We start from the raw sequence: 15,373 nt of genomic DNA on the forward strand, positions 1-15,373 counted from the left end.
GCGCAGCGGCCCCAGAGAAGGGTACCCGGGGGCGCCGCCAAAGGCATACCGACCCCCTAGAAGGGAATTACACCTGCAACTTACCTAAACGCCAGGGAGAGCAGAGACCCAAAGGCGACCACGACTCCCAAGCACAGAACAAGCTATATAACAGCTACCGCTACCCTACCTGGGATATGTTAGTCCCAAGACATGGGAACCCTCTTAGGAAGAAACTTTTGCAGCAGAGGACAACAGAAAGAAGGAGTAGTTTCTGTCCTGTAACTCCAGTTCTGTAGTAGGGGTATTCCGGTTATACCATAATCTAGTGAATAGTCCCGCCCAAAATAATCTCTTAAATTGTCAAAAAATGCAGATCTGCATAGACACTTAAGAGAGAATTTAAAGACAGATAATGCAGCCTATCCACAGGCTACACTGTCCAGTACTTCAACTAGAAATTCCACCAACAAAACCACAAACTGCACAGCCTGCCCAGTTTTTTCCACAGAAAAAACCTCCCTTTTACCAGTAAATGCCACTGGAATGATAGAGAGGAAGGAGTGGACAGACAAGCCCCATAGGCTGCCATTATGTGGCTTAAACAGGATACTGTGCCTTTAAGAGAACTTTCCAGAACTCTCTCAGTATCCCAGAATGCACAGCAGGTCCCACTTACTTTCAGTTCTTTTTGAAGGCGAAACATGCCAGACCTGTAGCATTCCTCACATGAATATCTTTCTCCACCGGGGAGGAGGGCGGGCGCTTATGACTAACTCCAGTTCTGTAGTAGGGATATCTCTGTTATACAGGACAGAAACTACTCCTTCTGTAGTAGGGGATCTCTGTGTATAGTCATAATCTAGTGAATAGAATGGCAAGCCCATCCCCAACCAAGCGGCGGTGGAGACTAAGAGAACAAACCACTACTATGCGAACAAATTTCACAGCGAAGCCTGCCCAACCTGAGCATCCGTCCTGGCATCAGTGTCCAGACAGTAATGCTTAGCAAAGGTATGAACAGACTTCCATGTGGCCGCTTTGCTACGTAATGTTCCCATTGCGGAAATCTGCAATGCTGTCGTGGCAGCTTTGCCCCTGGTGGAATGAGCCTTAGGCTTACCTTCTACGGTCTTATTAGCTTTTTGGTAACACAATTGTATACAGGACACAATCCACCTGGAGATGGACTGTTTAGAGGTAGCAAGACCTGTCCTGACTGATCCATAATTGATAAACAATAGGTCTGACCTACGAATATCTTTGGTTTTATCCAGATAAAATTTCAACACTCTCCTAACATCCAGGGAATGTAGAGATCGTTCCGCCGGAGAGGAAGGATTCTGAAAAAACGTAGGCAAAGTTATGGTCTGGTTAACATGGAAATCAGAAATAACCTTGGGAAGAAATTTAGGGTGAGTACGCATAACAACCTTAGCAGCATGAAATACAGTATAAGGTTCTTGGCAACACAACGCTTGAATTTCACTGACCCTGCGGGCCGATGTAATGGCCACGAGGAACGCCGCCTTCCAGGACAGGTACTGCAACAAAGCCTTATGAATCGGTTCAAAAGGCTCCTTCATCAATCTGGACAGCACCACATTCAATTCCCATGAAGGCGTAGGAAGCCGGACAGGAGGGAACACTTTCCTCAAGCCTTCCAAACAATCCTTGATCACAGGGATCTGGAAGAAGGAGGTAGGTGAAGGGGACTTCCTGTAGGCAGTAAGCGCAGCGAGATGCACCTTAATAGAATGGACATTAAGGCCAGACTGCGCCAGATGTAGAAGGTACGGAAGGATGACATCTTCCTGACATTTCGTCGGATCATAGTTCTTGGACTTGCACCAGCTGCAGAATCTCTTCCACTTGTAAGCATAAGAAGTCCTAGTGGAAGGTCGCTTCGCCTCCTTCAGTCAATCAATCAATCAATCAATCACAGCATTTATATAGCGCGCTACTCACCCGGAGGGTCTCAAGGCGCTGGGGAGGGGGTGTCCGCTACTGCTCGAACAGCCAGGTCTTGAGCTGCTTCCTGAAGGTGAGGTGGTCTTGGGTCAGGCGGAGGTGGGTCAGGAGGGAGTTCCACGTCTTGGCGGCGAGGTAGGAGAAGGATCTTCCTCCTGTGGTGGCTCTTCGGATGCAGGGGACGGTGGCGAGGGCGTGGTTGGTTGATCGAAGCTGGCGTGTGGGAGTGTAGAAGTTGAGGCGGCTGTTGAGGTATCCTGGGCCTTGGTTGTGTAGGGCTTTGTGTGCGTGGGTGAGGAGTCGGAACGTGATTCTCTTGTTGACCGGGAGCCAGTGAAGGTCTCTCAGGTGTCCGGAGATGTGGCTGTGTCGGGGGATGTCCAGGATGAGTCTTGCTGAGGTGTTCTGGATTTGCTGGAGTCTCTTCTGGAGTCTGGCAGTGGTTCCGGCATAGAGGGAGTTGCCGTAGTCCAGTCGGCTGGTGACGAGGGCCTGGGTGACCGTCTTCCTGGTCTAGGTGGGGATCCACCGGAAGATCTTACGTAGCATGCGCAGGATGTTGAAGCATGACGAGGAGACGGCGTTGACTTGTCTGGTCATGGAGAGGGATGAAGCCCAGGTTGCGTGCGTGGTCTGTCAGGGCGGGGGGCCACCAGGAGTCGTCCCAGGCGGAGGGTGAGGATCCCAGGATGAGGACTTCCGTCTTGTCTGAGTTCAGTTTCAGGCGGCTGTTCTTCATCCACTCGGCTACGTCTTTCATCCCCTCGCGTAGGCTGGCGGTGGCGGGTCGTTGGTGAGGGAGAGGATCAGCTGGGTGTCATCGGCGTAAGAGATGATATTGAGGTTGTGTTGGCGTGCGATGGCCGCAAAGGGGCTCATGTAAACATTGAAGAGGGTGGGGCTGAGCGAAGAGCCTTGAGGAACGCCGCAGATGAATTCGGTGGCTTCTGATCTGAACGGGGGAGGCGGACTCTCTGAGTCCTTCCGGCGAGGAAGGAGATGATCCATTCTAGTGCCTTCTCTTGGATTCCGGCGTTGCTGAGGCGCTGCTCTAGGGTGCGGTGGCAGACAGTGTCGAAAGCCGCGGAAAGGTCCAGGAGGATGAGGGCCGCTGTTTCCCCATTGTCGAGCAGGGCTCGGATGTTATCAGTGGCAGCGATGAGGGCGGTCTTGGTGCTGTGGTTGGCCCGGAAGCCGGACTGCGAGTGGTCGAGGGATCCATTCGTCTCGAGGAAGGTGGCCAGCTGCTTGTTGACGGTCTTCTCGATGACTTTGGCCGGAAACGGGAGGAGCGAGATGGGGGCGGTAGTTTTTGAGTTCGGTGGGGTCCGCTGATGGTTTCTTCAGTAGAGCGCTGAGTTCGGCATGCTTCCAGCTCTCCGGGAAGGTCGCTGTGTCGAAGGAGGTGTTGATGATGTCCCGCAGGTGGGGCGCGATGACGGAGTCAGCCTTGTTGAAGACGTGGTGAGGGCAGGGGTCGGTTGGAGATCCAGAGTGGATGGAGTTCATCGTGCGTAGGGTTTCCTCGGTGTTGATCGGGGTCCAGGCGCGGAGGGTGGTGGTGGGGGGTGCAGGTGCTGTCGTGGGGTGCGTTGGCTCTGTGCTGAAGCTGTTGTGTATGTCCGCGATCTTGTTGTGGAAGTAGGAGGCGAGGGAGTTGCAGAGGTCTTGTGATGGGGCGATGTCGTTGTTTCCGGCGCTGGGGTTGGAGAGCTCTTTGACTATGTTGAAGAGTTCCTTGCTGTTGTGGGCGTTGTTGCCCAGTTGTTCCTTGAATGCGGTTTTCTTGGTGGTGTGGATCAGTTGGTGGTGTTTTCGAGTGGCGAGCTTGAGGGTGGTCATGTTGTCTGGTGTTGGGTCTCTGCGCCAGGCTCTCTCGAGGGCTCGGTAGTTCCTCTTGGAGCTCTTGAGTTCGTCAGTGAACCATGGTGCTTTCTTACTGCCGGGTCTGCTGGGCGGGGTCCTCAGTGGGGCAAGGTCGTCTGCGCAGTTGCTGATCCACTTCGTGAGGTTGTTGGCAGCCTGGCTGGGGTTCGCTGAGCTGGCGGGGGGGTCCTGGCTCAAGGAAGCAGCGAGCTGGTCGGCTGTGATCTTGTTCCATCTTCTGCGTGCAACCTGTTGCTGGTGGTGGTGGATCGTGTTCTTCCTGTAGTTGAAGTGGACGCAGCTGTGGTCCGTCCAGTGGAGTCCGGTGGCGTGGCTGAAGGTGATGTCCTTGCTGGAGGAGAAGACGGGGCCGAGTATGTGTCAGGCGTAGTGAGTGGGGGTGGTCACCAGCTGCTTCAGACCGAAGGTGGAAAGGTTGTCCAGCAGGGTGGCGGTGTTGCGGTCGTTGTTGTTCTCCAGGTGGAAGTTGAGGTCCCCGAGGAGGATGTAGTCAGCGGAGGCGAGAGCGTGCGGGCTGATGAAGTCGGCGATGTCTTCGCTGAATTGTGTGCATGGTCCCGGGGGTCTGTAGATGAGGGTGCCTCTGAGGGTGGTCTTGGGGTCGGTGTGGATCTGGAAGTGCAGGTGTTCGGCGGTTGTGAGGGTGTCGTCGGAGTTGCTTGTGATGCGGATGGTGTTCCTGTGGATGATGGCGATGCCTCCTCCGGTCTGGTTGCCGCGGTCCCTCCGGATGATCTTGTAACCGTCTGGGATGGCGATGGCGATGTCGGGCGCTGAGGAGGCGTTCATCCAGGTTTCCGTGAGGAAGGCGACATCTGGTGATGTTGTGTCGAGGAGGTTCCAGAGCTCCACGGCGTGTCTGTGGACGGAGCGGGTGTTGAGCAGGATGCACTTCAGGTGTTTGCTGCTGGTTCTCGGCTTGGTGGGTGCGGGTGCGGTGCAGGTACGGATGCAGGAGAACTTGCAGGAGTGGCAGCTGAAGGGTCCGTGGGTGCGCCTCGGGGTGGCTCGGTAGCATCCAGGGATCCCGCCGGTGTTGAGTGCGATGAGTTCGGTGGCGTCGTAGGTCAGTCGGGTCGTCTTGCGTCGGTGGGGGCCAGGGGTCCTGGCACTGGGCGCGGTCCAGGCGCGGTCCAGGCGCGGACGGGCGCAAACGGGCTTACCTTTGGCGCGCCTTCGGAGCACAATCGGCGCGCCCGCTGCGCGTCAACGCTGCGGGTACGCACGGCGCCATTTATGGCCAAGTGGGAGGGAGGGAGGAGTGAGAGGGAGGAGCAGCTGGGAGGCGGGAGCGGGGAGGGCACAGAAGGAAAAGGGGGCGTGGCCGCACGCACGGCGGTGGGAGGCGGGGAGCGGGGCGGGGGGCACAGGGGCAGAGAGGGAAACGGCACTGATCTTACAATATGGGAGACAGTATTAGAACTGGCAATCAAAACAAACAATATGGGGGACAGTACAGTATAATGCCAAAAAACGAAAGAAAAGCAGTCAATCACAATTACAAGCATGTTACTACGGCGGGGTCGTCGGGCGGGTTCAGCGAGGCTGAGGTCGGCAGCGGGGAGGGACACACACGCTACAGCTGGTGGCCGTGCGGCGCGGGGGTGTCCTGAGGACAGGTCACCCTGTCCATACAATCTTCTGGTAGATTCAAATGGCCATATTGCACTATCTCAGGAGCCATGCCGCCAAACTCAAAGACGAGAGGTTGGGGTGCACCATCTGCCCCCCGAACTTCGTGAGAAGGTCCGGCTTGCACGGCAGCCGAATGTGAGGAAGGAGAGACCGGTGAAGCAGGTCCGTGAACCACCACTGTCAGGGCCATTCCGGTGCGATCAGGATCATCCGCGCCCTGGACTGGGATAGCTTGATGAGAACCGCCGGAATCAGCGGAATGGGTGGAAAAGCGTACAGAAAGCTGTTCGACCAGTCGATCCATAGCGCATTCCCCAGTGTCCCCTGCTGGTAGTACCTGGAGGCGAAGTCTCGGCATTTGCTGTTTTCGGCGGTGGCAAACAGCTCTACGTCTGGAGTCCCCCACCTTGCGAAGACTTCTCCTAGTACTTTGTCGTTTATGACCTATTCGTGGTTTTCCTGAATCAGTCTGCTCAGTGCGTCTGCCTGAACATTCTGCAAACCTGGTAGATGGGTAGCCGTTATCGTCAGTCCTCTGGCTAGAAGCCAGCGCCAGATCGTCTGTGCCTCCTGCGAGAGAGTGCGCGAACTCGAACCCCCCTGCTTGTTGAGGTAATACATCGTGGTCGTATTGCCCATCTGTACAAGCAGAGAGTTGGTCTGAAAGGACGGAAGAAAGGCCTTCAGTGCCAAGTGAACAGCTCTGAGTTCCAGGAAATTGATGTGATAAGTGGACTCCGTCTGGGACCACGTTCCTTGTATCTGTAGGTCTCCGGAGTGCGCCCCCCATCCGTGGAGAGATGCATCCATCACGATAGTCTGAGTGGGAATGTCATTGTGAAAGGGAACCCCTCTGAGGAGATTCTCCGCTGAACACCACCACTTCAGAGACTGAAGAGCATTCAGAGACAGTCGTATCTTGTCGTCCCAAGATCCTTTCCTCGGATCCCACTGGTCCTCCAAGCACTCATGCAGTGGTCTCATGTGCAGCCGTGCGTGAGGCGTGAGGAAGATACAAGAGGCCTTCGACCCCAGTAGAGAAGACACCGTCCTCACTGTTGTAGATGGAGCGGTCATAAGAGCCTGAGCCTTCCGAAGGATCGACAGTCGTCGCTCATCCGAAGGAGACACGCTTGCTGAAAGCGTATTAAAAGGCTCCCAAGTACTGTATGCACTGGACCGGAGTCGGGACAGACTTGGACATGTTGACGTGCAACCCCAGCTTGTTCAAGAGAACGCACGTCTTCCTGAAATGCGATTGAGCTTCCGAGAAGGAGGATGCTTTGATCGTCTACCCGTACCTGGACGACTGGTTGAACACCTTGTTCTTCCTCAGGTGTGCTGCTACCACTGCCATGCACTTCGAGAATGTCCTGGGCGCTGACTTCAGCCCGAATGGCAGCACTGTGTACTGATAATGATTGGCGCCGACTTGGAATCGCAGGAACTTCCTGTGCTTGTGTGCAAAGGGCACATGAAAGTACGCATCATGTAGGTCTATGGCACACAGCCAATCCCCTTGCTGCAGCTGAGGATAAATCTGATGCAACGACAGCATGCAGAACTTCTCTTCCACTTGTTTGCTTGTCGCAATTCCAGAATGGGCCTGAACTCGTTCTTGTCCTTCTTGCGAACCAGAAAGAACCGCGAGGACAGACCTCTTCCTCTTTGGGACAGAGGTACGTCTTCTATCGCCCTTTTCCTTAACAGGGTATCTGCCTCCGCCTGGAGCTCGAGCAGCTGAAACTGCGAGCCGACCGGTGGAATTGCTGGAGGCGGGCTCGTGAACCGAAGACTGTATCCATAGCAAACAATATTCAGCACCCACTTGTCCCGAGCAATTTTTTCTGGCAGAGTGGAGAAACATTAAACGCTTCCCCCCACCGGAGTGGCTAACGGATGCAGGGGAAGTAAAGGCTCAGGGCCGAGACCCGGCCAGGCCTTTGGTCGCTGTAGCCGACTTGTGGCCGCCTCTACCTTTCTGGCGCTTCTGGAAGGGCCTTCGGAACTGCTGCTGCTGTTGCTGCTGCTGTCCCGAAGCCTGCAAAAAACACAGTTGATGGACAGAATGCAGAACAATGTCTTACATTCACCCCAGTACAAAGATCTGGGCCTAAATCCATTGTTTTTTGCACTCCACACCACCCTAGGTCAAACACTGGCTATATGCAAATCAGGCTTGACCCTGTGCCTCATGGGAACAGTCCAGCCCGAACTACCAAGCCATGTCTTTCCTAGACCGGAATCAAGCATTCAAGGACTGGTTTCTGGCTATCAGCCTTCTTCAGCCTGATTAGCTTGACTCCAGTGATGTGGAGAGCCTGGGACTCACGTCTGAGCATACCCAGCCCACGAAGGATTTAGGCCCAGATCTTTGTACTGGGGTGAATGTAAGACATTGTTCTGCATTCTGTCCATCAACTGTGTTTTTTGCAATTTTCGTCCCGAAGCCTGGCCACGCCCTCTGCCCTGTCCACCGAACCGTCTCTGGAACGGGCGGTAAGATTTCTTAGTATCCTTGGGCTTTTCCAGACCCACAGCCGTGAGCGTCTCGGCCTCCACCTTCAAGCGGGCCATTTCGTCATCTGCATGTTTTCCAAACAGGGTTTCGCCAGAGAATGGTACATTGGCAACCCTTTGTTGCGCTTCAGGCTTCAGTGACGTGAGACTGAGCCAGGCGTGTCGTCGGTGGTTAACTCCATGGCAGTAACCATGCGCCGCCAGGAGGGAAGAATCAGCTGTAGCACTGATGACCTGATTCACCACCAACATCCCTTCATTCAACACCTCTTGGAAATCTTCTCTCTTGTCGCGAGGTAGGTGTTCTACAAACTGCTGGAGGGGTCCCAGAGGGCTCGGTCATACCGCCCTAATAAGGCAGTGACACTCGCCGCCTTCATGGAAGTTGCCGATGTCCCACTGACCTTCCGCCCCGCCGAGTCCAGCCATCTAGATTCTTTATCTGGCGGGACTGTCGACGTCGGAGTGGTGGCATGCTGCCTCCGAGCCGCCGTCACTATCACAGAGTCTGGCAGAGGATCCACCCTCAGAAAAGCCGGATCCGAGTCGGGAGCCCGGTACTTCTTCTGGAGTCTCGAGGGGGCAGCCTTAGCCACCGCCGGGGTGAGTAACAGTTCCATGGCCGGCTCCTCCAAGCCCGGCACCAGCGGCAGTAATGGCAGAGACAGTTGTTTCTGGTGCAGCGTCTCGAAGATCACCGATGTTTTGGAAGTGGGCACCGTCAACGTGATGCCCAACTTCGCTGCACCCCTCAACAGGACATCATGGAAAGACACAAGATCGTCAACCGGTGACACCCTTGTCCCCGGAGACTCCGACAACGTCGGTGAATAGTCCCTGGTCTCTGAAGATCCCGTATGCGAACAGGACCTGCGCCTTCTGTGGCGACGTCTCGACCGCGTCGATGACCTGTTGTGGCTCCGCAATCGCTCCCTCCTCCTGGAACGAGATCGCGACCTCCCAGTTTTCGGACGCTCCACAGGCCTCCGCAGAGGCGCGACACCGACCTTGGCGGAACAACAGGAGGTACGTCCGGCCGAGGGACAGCATGACGAGGAGGAAGTGTTGGGAGCCGTGGCAGTGATGGCGGAAGTGGCGGAAGAGGAGGATTGCTGGGAGGAGCCTCCTTAGGTAGAGGAGGGGGAGGTGGGGGCGTCTTCGGCCGAGGTGCATAAACCACCAAGTACACCGAGCCTAGTGACTTCTTCGGGGGAGGGGACTGCGAACCAGCCCCTCCAGTCGGTGACCTACGTCTTCGGCGTCCTCCCCCAGATCCAGCGTGACTTCTGGCGCCAGAACTCCTTCTGCGCCGCTTAGGAGAGTTGGAAAGCCTCCGAGACGCTGATCTCTTTCTTCTCGATGCAGAGCGTCGCTCCGGCGTCGAACGCCGCCTCCGCGACGTTGAGCTTCTCCGCTCCGGCGTCGAACACCGCCTCCGCGACGTCGAATGCTTCGTCCTCGACGCCGAACGCCGCCTCCGCGACGTTGAACGTCCTCTCCTCGACGACGAGCGTAGATTCCTTCTCGACGTCGATCGCTTCCTCGAGGTCCTCGACGTAGAGAATCCCCTCGACGCCGACCGTCTCCTCGACGGCGACCCGCGGTGTCGCCTCGACGGCGAGCGCCGACGCCTGCCGCTCTCTCTCCCGGCGTCGATATCTCGACGCTGACGTCGAAGAATCCGTCGACGGTGAACTCTGCGGCGTCCTACCCAGGCCCTTCGACGTCGATCCTCCATGCCGTCTCGACCCAGAGCCCTGGGGAGATGGGGAACACACCCTCGTCATCCCTCTCTACGTCGTCGTTGATGCAATCGACGCCGACGGAGACCGGGTGTGTTTGCTGGGCTTCCTGCCCCTGGGGAGCCCCCCGAAGGCCTCAGCAGGGGCAGAGGGAGCCTTCCCAGCCTGCCCAGACCCACCTGCAGCCTGCAGTCATCTCTCCTCTAGGCCTTGCAGCCTGCTCTTCAGCCTTTCCCTCAGGGTCCTTGCTGAAAAGTTCTTGCAGATGTCACATTCTTCAGGGGCATGTGCAGCAGGGAGACAGAGGATGCAGACGTCGTGTGGATCAGACTTGGACTTCTTCCTTCCACATTCTGGGCACTTGTCGAAGAGAGCAGGCATTTTAGAGCCCTAAAAAGCCTGAACAAATACACAGAAGTGAAGAAAAACACCAAGCACACAAAACAGAAACACTTTTAAACACCAAAAGTGCACAAAAAAATCCAATAAACCCTTGAAAAGGGAGAGCTCAATGCTCCAGGGTCCTTCTAGCAGGAGCCGGAAAAAAGAACTGAAAGTGGGACCTGCTGTGCATTCTGGGATACTGAGAGTGTTCTGGAAAGTTCTCTTAAAGGCACAGTATCCTGTTTAAGCCACATAATGGCAGCCTATGGGGCTTGTCTGTCCACTCCTTCCTCTCTATCATTCCAGTGGCTTTTACTGGTAAAAGGGAGTTTTTTTCTGTGGAAAAAAACTGGGCAGGCTGTGCAGTTTGTGGTTTTGTTGGTGGAATTTCTAGTTGAAGTACTGGACAGTGTAGCCTGTGGATAGGCTGCATTATCTGTCTTTAAATTCTCTCTTAAGTGTCTATGCAGATCTGCATTTTTTGACAATTTAAGAGATTATTTTTGATTGCTCCGGGGTCCACGCACATGGGCGAGACTATTCACTAGATTAGGACTATACACAGAGATCCCCTACTACAGAACCACAGGAAAAAAGCCCCGCAGAAGGCTTGTCAAGCAGCCAAGAGAAAACGACAGACGGCTAATCTCAGGGCCAATCTGGTGCAGATAATCCAAGCAAAAGAAACTGCAAAAAGGGCCGGCCAGCAGCCTACAGAGCCACAGTCCCAATAAAAGAGGACTTGTAGGCGCATGAATCACACAGATCACACAACTGGGGCGACCCGCTCCAATGAAAGAACAGCGCCCAAGAACCAGATCAACCTACCGATCACTGAGGAGGAGAAGGAGGAGGAGGAGAAGGAGAAGGAGGAGGAGGAAGAGGAGAAGGAGGAGGAGGAGGAGGAGGAGAAGGAAGAGGATGAGGAGGCCAAAGCCCCGCCAAGAACCTCTGGATGGCCGAGTCTGTCGGCGCGTGGAAGAGAGTGCCATCGAAGGGAAGATCCACCAGCCGTTCCCGAACATTTTCCGGGAACACACTGTCCCGGATCAAATCATGGCGGCGAAGGGCAACCGAAGACGCAATGGCACGACCCAGCACCTCCAAGATGTCCAGAGCGGAGCGAAAAATAAATGCCACCAGCACCCTCCTGAGAAGCTGCAAATCCAAGGGACTCCACAGAGTCCCACAAGCAAGAGGTGGCCCTCGCCAGCACACATAAGGTGTTAATAGACCGCACAGCCACACAGGTCGAGGCAAACATATTGCGCCCCAAGAATGGTGGAGACAATAGGGACGTCAGGGAGGGGAAGGCGGTCAGCAAAAGGGGCCCACTGGCAGAGGGGTGGAGGGAAAGGCACACCGGGTCACACGGTCCTGGATGGTGCCGGTGCAGAAGGTGTTAGGGCACCGGATCCCCCGTGGCGGGGCACCCCCAAGCTCCCATCAGAAAAGAACAAAGCGAACCCTCAAAGGGAAGCAGCAGCTCCCTCCCACCAGAGCCCTGGTGAAGGACCTCTAAAAGATGATCCACGGGAAAATGAGCAGCAGGATCACCCAAGCGCAAATTCCCACAGCCGTGGAAACAGCGCAAGCGAAGGCCGCACCCGCCTCCGTGGGGCCCCGCGGTGGGGAAAGGAGCTCCTCTGTCGGCGACGGCTGCAAGCTAAGGCGGCCATCCCCTAAGCCAATCGGAGTGGAGAAGGCCAGGTCTGGAAGGGAGAAATAGGCACCGAGGAATGGGGGACCTGTGGTTCCTCCGGCGAAAACCATAGCCGGAGTGACGGTGAAGAGCCGGCCTTGGATGACACCGGGGAAAAGGCCACGACACGGCGGCCCGTCTCTGGCGAGGACGACACCAGCAAGCACCCAACCTCTGGGGAAGAGGGGACGTCCTAAGACGAATCCACGACCTGACGCCTGTCTGGTGCCCTACAATCCGCAGCCTGGAGCAGGGCGCCGTCGTCCGGCGTCACCGGAGACGCTGGACAGGCCTTCACCACATCACACAGCACTGGAGACCAGGGTGGGGCCGGAGCCCGGGCTGCTAAGGGACGGCGCCGGAACAGCGCCTGCTCAACCTCCAATGAGGCAGCCGCCTGCGTGGAGGGACGAGGAGCACCCAGGGAGTAGGAAGGAGCCCCCTGCCAGCCTCAACCCATTAGTGATGTCCCAGGAGGGGAAGGAGGAGGAGGAGCAGCAGCAAGCGAGGCCTGCAAAGCAGGGCATATGCCTCCATCTGGGCTCTCGACGCCCCCTCACTGGGAAACGGTGGATAAGGGGACGATACGTAGGGCCGCATCACCCGCGGAGAGCCCACGCCCCCAACAGGCCGGAAACCAGCCCTCTGGGACAAACTGCGACATTTACTGACAGGAGAGCGACGCTCTTGCGGCACAGGAGAGGGATATGGGCGACGGCGATCATGACTGCTTTGAAAACTTTCTGCAGAAGCTGATCGAGGTAACGAAGCCGACCTGGACATGCGAGCCGAGCGAAGCTTCATCCGGCGTTTCCGCAGCGACTTTGGCTACAACCGTTGACACGCCTCGCAGTCAGTAGAGCCGTGATCTTCCCCCAAACACCACATGCAAATGAGGTGAGGGTCCGTCGCCGACATTAGGCGTCCACAAGACGAACACGTTTTAAAGCCCGAAGGCATTTGCACTCTGGGCTTTTCCCTTCGCTATTGCGTAGTGACTTGTGGGAACAAACAGGCCCAGAGCACAAACTGGATCCGCGTTGCAAGCGGAAAAGGAAAAAACTGATGTCAGCACGCCGGGGTGGGGCTTATGTGACCTCACTGACGTCACGCCAGAGGACGACGTCAGGGCGAAGTCACGCGGTGCCGCCCCCGGCTCGCAAAGATGCTGGGAAAAGAAACATTTTCCGGATCCAGTCTCACGCTTGGGGATAATTCTACGTTAAGGAATCTGCGGCTAGTAGTCTCTATCATATAATGAATGTACAGGATGTGGTCCATAAAACTGGGGGATCGCAAGGTGTAGAAGTCACATATCATCTTCCATAGCTCTCTGTGCTATTCTCCTCGCAATGCGCTCAAACTTACACATGACAGACATGCTAAACATATATGTGAAGGCTTTAGATCTGATGTCACTTCTTGTGATGCCACTTCCTGTAAAGTCATGGCTTGTGTTGCCACTTTCTATGATGTCAATTCCTGTAATGCCATGTGTCATGTCATGCGCCGTGATGTCGCGTGCCGTAATGTTGCATGCCAAAAGGTTGCGCGTCTTTATGTCGTGCGCCGTCATGTCACTTGCATACTGCCGAACTAGGATAGTCTTTCTTTAGGACTCGTGCCCTGGAGAAAGGCAATGCTTTCTTCCACACTTTGTTAATAGAATCACAAATTTGCCAAGGCCAAGGGCGCACTTACACACGTTCCATGAAGGGCAGAGAGAAGCTGTGTCCATGAGCCCCGGGTAGGAATAGTTTGAGAGTGCAGGTTGCATGGGCTGTCTCAGTGCAGTGCCCGTCTAACTGAGCTCCCACCCAAGTTTAGAGTAAAACATGAACAAAGTGAAAAAAACTCCTGCATTTCCGCACCAGCACCCTGGTCGAGAGGGCAAGGACTAGACCAGCAGCTTTGGAGGTGGGGGCAGAAGGTGCTGTGAGGGAAAGTAGGAGCTTGGACTGCATTACTCCTCTAGGGAATTGGAGGGTCAGGAGCTGTGCACTTTCTCCAAAAGAGATGTTGCAGTGATGGTACCAGTACTTGGAAGAGAAGGCATACAAGAGTGGCAAGGGGAACTGCCAAAAACAAAGCAAAGAGGGTACACGAGGGAGGGAGAGGTCAATAACTATGCCATCATACTGCACGTGTGGGTGGAATTGTATAGGTGTAAAAATAGCGCCCGCATCCTGTACACTGTTGGGGTGTAGAGCTGTGCCTGCATCCTTGGAAAAAAGGCATACATTGTGACTGTGCCAACACTGTATCTACACAGAGAGAGCACATGAAGTGGAAAAATTAATGGAGGCACAGAAGAAAAGGCAGTATGCAACACAAACCCCTGTGCATCAGGATGTACAAAAAGACAGACCGGGTCATGAGGAGCTGGATGGTGAAGAAGAAGGCGACGGAGCCTGCGAGGCAAGCCTTCGGTGCCGCCCCGGCGCCGACTCCACCTCGTCCAAGACAGGCTCTGACTCTGGGGAAAGAAGCGAAGGCGAGCCTCCGGCGTTGACCCAACCTCTGGAGGAGCGGCTGCCTTCCCAGAATCCCGGGGCGTGCTCAAGGCAGGGCCATGAGCACCGGCAACCACCTGCGTCGCCACAGGGAGCCCCGCTGGGCTTTGCGGCGCTGCAGAGGCGCCATGAGACGTAGAGGGGGACCTGGGTGGGCCGCGCCCTAACGACTCCATGAGGACCATAGACGGTGACCCAACCGGGCCGTGCCCCAACAACACCACATCTCCAACGTTCCTGGGTGGCAAGGGCCCAATTGGTGCTGGGGGAGAACCCGCCGGTGAGTCCGTCGGGGCCCCCCAGGAACGGGAGAGGACCCAAGGGAGGACCAAAGAGCCGCGGCATATGCCTCTATCTGAAAGAAACACGTTAGTGTTAGATTCCTTACCTTAGAATATCCCCAGGCGTCAGTCTGGATCCGGAAACTTTTGCGTAGCAGTACCCCTGCGCGTCGGTAGGCGTCGTCTGCAGGCGTCCCCTGCGGCTCCGCGTCCGTCGTCGGCGTCGTGCGCGTGATGACGTCGCTGGAGTATATAGACGCCGCCTTCGCGCGCTGACGTCAGTTCTTCTTTTTTCCGCGCCAGTGGACGCAGATCTGAAGAGCAGTACTCCGGTTTTTTGACCAAGTTTTTTCGTTGATTATTTCTCTAATTGTGCCTGATAGGATGCCTGGGTTCAAGCACTGTGATGACTGTGAGCGCACGATGTCGGTCACAGACCATCACCGCCTCTGTCTCCGGTGTCTGGGCCCCGACCATGACGTGGACTCCTGTGTCGACTGCCGGGCCCTCACCAACAAGGCTAGGCGGGAGCGGTCCCGCAAGCTGCTGGAGCTCCGGGTGTCGGCCCCACGTCGGGACCGGGAGCGGTCCCGGTCCGGCCGGAGGTCGAGAGAGCGTTCGAGGGAGCGGTCGCGGAGCCGCGCCGAGCGTTCCGGAAGTCGACACCACTCGTCAGGCTCATCAGGTAAGAAGCACAAGAAGTCGGGGCGTCGTCATCGTACCCCCGACTCCCCCCGACGCTCGCGCGATGCGGCCGGG

The sequence above is a fragment of the Lissotriton vulgaris genome, chromosome 12 (assembly GCF_964263255.1).
Source record: "Lissotriton vulgaris chromosome 12, aLisVul1.2, whole genome shotgun sequence".
NCBI lineage: Eukaryota > Metazoa > Chordata > Amphibia > Caudata > Salamandridae > Lissotriton > Lissotriton vulgaris.